Source organism: Notamacropus eugenii, chromosome 2 (genome assembly GCF_028372415.1).
Source record: "Notamacropus eugenii isolate mMacEug1 chromosome 2, mMacEug1.pri_v2, whole genome shotgun sequence".
NCBI lineage: Eukaryota > Metazoa > Chordata > Mammalia > Diprotodontia > Macropodidae > Notamacropus > Notamacropus eugenii.
The window spans coordinates 9,656,099-9,662,119 of NC_092873.1; positions in this window are offsets into that span (position 1 = coordinate 9,656,099).

The following is a 6,021-nucleotide window of genomic DNA, read 5'->3' on the forward strand; positions in this document are numbered from 1 at the left end:
AAATGACTCTTTGTTGTGCAATCAACTATCTTTGATGGATACTTACCATGACGATCATTCTGGGACAGGTGACTTTATCTCTCTCCTTTCCAGAGAACAAATTATAAAAGTTTACAATTCAAATTCCTTGTGAGGGGTAGGAGAGTCTCCTTCTACACTGGAGCCTGAGAACAGAAACCAAGTCTCAAAGAAAAGATTGGCATTGACACTCAAGGAAAAACATTACCTTCTCTTAGTGGTGGTCCCCCCTCCATCTCAGGAAGCTGTGTCCAGCTTTCCTGAAGGATCTTCTGCATGTGGAAAAAGGAATGGAAGGGACATTATGGGAGTTGAGTTACTATCACCTTTCAAGACTGTTAGGGCCAGTGCCTAACTGTTGTGACTTTAAAGAATCTTAAAGAACCAGATCAGTCCAGTTGTAATTTCAGTAGACTGAAAGCTTAATACATACATACATACATACATACATACATACATACATACATACATACACACACATAAATGAATGAATGAATGAATAAATAAATTACCAGTCTGCATGGCAACCAATTGCCTGAAAAAAATTAGGTATAGAGTATGAACTTGTTATTTTGTTGGTATAGGAAGCCACATGGGTGAGGGAACTCCTAAAAATGCAAATTTGTCCCTTCTCTGAAACTTACAATCTTTGAGAATTGACTAAACCACTGAGAGGCTATCTGGCATGTCAATATGTATTAGAGTCTGGACTTGCACGCAAGCCTTCCTGGCTCTGAGACTATCTACTCTGACACACATCCTCTCATTGTAAACTGAATTAGTGATGTCGGTCTCATAGAAATTTAGTTGAAATATCACCCAGTCTGTCCTTCAACAAGGATCTCCTCTACTTTATCCCCAACAAGTAGACTACAGCTTCCAATGATTACACTGTGGGGAGCACAAAGTTATCAAATTATGTTGAAATGAAGAGCATATGAAGGACAGAAGTGTTAAGTAAATCACATAGAGATTAGAGTCACATTATGAAGGGTCTTAAAAATCAGAGTTAATTTTACCCTGAAAGCAATGAAGCTAGCTCTTTCTTTCTTTTTTCTTTCTTTCTTTCTTTCTTTCTTTCTTTCTTTCTTTCTTTCTTTCTTTCTTTCTTTCTTTCTTTCTTTCTTTCTTTCTTTCTCTCTCTTCCTCTCCTTTTATTTCTTTCTCTCTCCCTTTATTCCTTTTTTCTACCTTCCTTCCTTTTTCTTTCCTTCCTTGCTTCCCTCCTTCCTTCCTTCTCTCCTTCCTTCCTTCCTTCCTTCCTTCCTTCCTTCCTTCCTTCCTTCCTTCCTTCCTTCCTTCCTTTCTTCTTCTCCTTCTTTCTTCTTCTCCTCTTCCTCCTCTTCCTTTTCTTCCTCTTTCTCCTCCTCCTAGCAGAGGAATGACATGCTCAGAAATGTGCTTCAGGCATCTCAATTGGTTGATATTTGTAATATTCATTCACTTTTTTTTTTTACAGTTCCGATGAAATGCCTCATTTCCTCCATAATAGGAAATGTGTTTTAGATGGCATGTGTTTGTCAAAGTTGTGAATAATTCAAAGGTGACCATCAGTGTGGGCCAGGATCTAGAATGAGTTCTCAGATTCATTCTTCTAAGTCACTTGTGAACATTTTGAACAGTGTAGGATACTGAAAGATCCCTGGAATATTTTGAGACACCCCTATACAGAATAACATTGATTCATCAATCAAAAGTCCTTGTGCATGGTCATTCAATCAATTCTGTATCCACCTAAGTATATTATAGTCCTTATCAACTCCCAGTATCCTTTTCCCAGCTCCCAGTGTCACTGATGATTCAATTTTCCAGAATGTTAGTCTGCCTAGATTTCCATCTCAGGGTTACAAGGGTATCCTGGAAAGTTTAAAATATCTTTCTGAGGTTTTTGTCAAGAGTGGTATTCAATCTATCAAGCAATTAATAAACATTTGTTAAGTGTAAGGCACTGTGCTAAGTTATTCCTGCTGATATCTTCATTATATCATTGATTCATCTAGTGATGAGCACCCTGATATCACTGAACCAATTAACATTGATAAGACATTCAACGAAAAACTATATAGGAAAAGAAGTATAAATTCATCCCTCTGAACCAAGGGCACACTCTTCCCATATCACTTCAGTCCCTGGAAAGAGTGGGCTCCAACTGAAAGCATTTGCCCTACCAAGTCCACTTTCAGATGAGGCAAAGATGATGGATGAGATTGCTCCCTTGCTTGCAGAAACTGGTGCCTTACTGTATGGTCTGATTCATTGATGGGCTGGATCTCATGGGCTGCCCCAGGAGCTGCTCTGAAGCACTAGACTATCTTCATGAAAACTTTGTCATGGATGCCAATGTGTGGAACCTGGATGACAACCTTTCCTGAATTTTCAAAGCTTGCAAGTTTCTAATTTTATGTCTATAAGGGTGAGGAGAGGAAGAGAAAGAGAGAGAGGGAGAGAGAGAGAGAGAGAGAGAGAGAGAGAGAGAGAGAGAGAGAGAGAGAGAGAGAGAGAGAGAGAGACAGACAGACTTGATGGTGCTCTTTTCCTTCACCCTGATGATTACAATAGTTATTAACTTCTTAATTGAAGGTAGGCAGGAAATAGAACAAGGGTGAGTCATCAGAGTTTTTAGCATACTTACTCGATTCTAACCCTCAATTCTAAATGCCTTACAGATTGATCAGAGCCTTTTCTCTGCTTTGAGATATGGGGACAGGAAACAATCATGGAATAACTGTGTATAGTCTGAAATAAGCTTCATTTTGCATGCATTGTTATCATTCGATCATTTCAGTCATGTTTGATTCTTTGTGACCCCATTCGGGATTTTCTTGACAGTGATACAGAAGCGGTTTGCCATTTGCTTCTCTAGATCATTTTACATATGAGGAAACTGAAGCCAGCAGGGTAAAATGAGTTGCCCAGGGTCACAGAGCTAGTAAGTATCTGAGGCCAGATTTGAATTCAGGTCTTTCTGACTCCAGGTCTGGCACTCTATCCACCACACCACCTAGCTGCCTATGCATGCTAGAAGCAGGCTAACCAAATTGCCCATTACTGGGTCCATTTTATCCAGTCTCCTGTGCCAATAAGATCACCAAGTGTAGGCTTCTCTATCATTATCCCAAGGATACCATGATGGACTTTCTCAGAAGACTGCAGCCTTTCTGGGGAGAAGATTTCAAATGAACTGGTGATGGAATGTCTCAAGATATAATTCTGCTTCTATGAAGCTAAGAGTTTTCAGTATCTGGATAATACAGTACCTAAGGTACACTTACGCATTACCAGCTATAATGATAGGGAATAAAATGTAGGTTAGTTCTCCCAAATATAGTGGAATTGAAGTACAATGGTTGCCTCCCACAGAACATAGAAGGAAAATGTGGGAAGAGACTCAGAGGCCATTTAGTCCAACCTGGCAAAACACAAGGCAGCAAGACTGATGTGTATAATAATACCTAAGAGGAAGGATGGTGTGGTTGACAGAAATCTGAACTGGGAGTCAGGAAGACTTGGATTCAAATCCTGTCTCTAGCACTTTAGCACAGTGAATAGAGTGCTGGATCTGGAGTTAGAAAATGTGAGCTCAAACACTACTGGTATGATACTGGGTAAGTCATTTAACTGCAGTTTGCCTTACCTTCCTCATCTATAAAATGTTCATGCTCCATACTATACCATGCTATGGCTGGGGAAAAGAGAGTCTGTTTTCCTTTCTTCTTTGCATGTGGGAAGGAGAATCCCCCATAGTATGAATGGAGAGATCAGCTTCCTCAGTAGAAAGAGTGTATTCCTTCCCCCGTACTCATAGCTATGGTACCAGTGAGGCATTTAGCAAACCTTGCTGATAAGATTCAGTAGAGAGATAGCAGGGACTTGTTGATAGGGTGAAGAAATCTGTCCAATAGCCCCCTAGAGGCTAAAGATCACACCAATATTATTCTAAAACCCTTTTTATTATCTTTAAGATATAGAACTGTTTTGAAATGACTGGAGCCAAGAACATTGTCATTCAGTCTGATGAGACTGACCCATGTATGATATCACCTTTGAATCACTGTGTGACTGATGATCACTGTGGACCATCTCTTCAGAACAATGTGATTATCCTCTGCAAGTCCTTCCATTGGAGTGTCTAGTAGCTGCTTTAAGACCTGTACAACTTTCATTTATGTGTACCACCTCCTTCCTACATATGCCTCCTTCCCCACCTTGATTACTATCTCAGATTCAAAATGCAGTAGGTGTTTGTGTTAGTATCGACTAAACCAGAGCTCCCAAGGCCCTACAGATATGTATACCTTACCAACTGACTGGAGGATACAGTTCATAATCAATAACATTTAATTAAACTGGCCACTGGACCCAGATGACTCTAGAGGTGAAAGTGAGGCCAGTGACTTTTTATGCCCTCCCTCTCTTAAATCCAATTGATTCACAAGTCAGGGCATCACCTCCTTGGTGTCATGGTCCTCTTTGAGAAGGAAGGACAAACAGCAGCAGCAGCTATCAAGATAAATGACACGAAGGGTTTCCTTTATGCAAATGTGGATACATCCTGCTTCAGGTTACCACACTAGCAGTAGTAGAAGGGGACAATCAAAATTAGTGCCAATTATTAGGGAAAATTCATGGGAGGGCCTGGATCAGGAAGCACACACAACCAGGACAATTGAGTAGTGGTCTAACACACTACAGAGTCATCAGTTACATCACCAGCCACCATCAGGGGAGCTTCTTTCTCCATTGAGCTGATCTTCCTCTGCCTTTCTGCTCTCTCTGTGGGAATACCTGAACTTCAGCATATTTTCCTGGCTTCCATTAGTGTTGACTCAGTTGTCCTCTGCTTCGCTCTGTTTGTTCTCAGTGGTGCGGATTCTTAGGGTCTTCTGATGCTCTCTGCTGCCATCTGTTATGGCTCAACTACTAGGTGTCTGCTGGTGGAAGGTTGAGGTAACAACTGAAACAACATGATGATAATTGACAAGGAGAGAGACAGCAGCCTCAAGGAGCAAAGCTGATGTTACTTCCTCCTTAAAAACAATGATTTTGACAATAAACCTGTGAAGATGGAGATTGAATCTTCATCCCACATAAAAACCACATACATTTTCACATTCAGAGAATTGACTTCACAATTAGAAGATGTTGAAGGTCACAAAGAGTAGGATATGACTGAGAAAAGTGACTAAACAACAGTAATCACTTCAGGTAATGGAGTCTCCTAACTCCAGGTCCAGCACACTCTATCCACTGAATCACCTAGCTGCCAGAATAAGAGAGAAAGAAGTACCCATATTCTGACATGTAAGCATGTGTAACTAAATCTTGATGATTTCATTATTTTAAAAAGTCCTTTATCAAATTTCAATAGGGGGTGAAGTTGGGGGAAAATGGATGGGGAAAAATAGGAGAAAGATGACCATACCTCTGAATTGAAAATGTATGGGTTTTCAAACTTGGTATTTAAGGAATTGATTTTTGCTTTCTAAAGTTATATTCTTACATAGAAATAATGCAGTGCAGTAGATAAACAGCCTTGGCATAGGGGACTGGAGTGAAAGCCCTGCCTCTGATGTGTACTGGCTATGTAACCCTGGGCAGATCATTCATTTCCTTAGTGCCCCTCAGGCAACTCCCTGTGAATATTCATTGTTCTGCACGGGTGGAACCAGTTTAGCACACAGTTTTAGATTTAATCCATTTTCTTATACCCAATGATAAGTTTAATTTTCTTTGTATCAACATCTATGAGCACAGTGCCTGACACATTACTAATCTCTTACATGTTTGTTGACTTTTGTCTCTCACACATGTATGAAACTTCATAAATAATATAGTTCTTAAAAAAACAAAAAGCCCCACTGTGACAGCTCTTTTGGGTTTCCTATATAGTCCTTTCCCCTATTCTTCTTCATGTCTTAAAATCTTTGTTATGGTTTGTGACTTAAATTCATAATCAAAATAAAAAAAGAACAAGAACATATCTTTTGCTAAGAACAAAAGAGG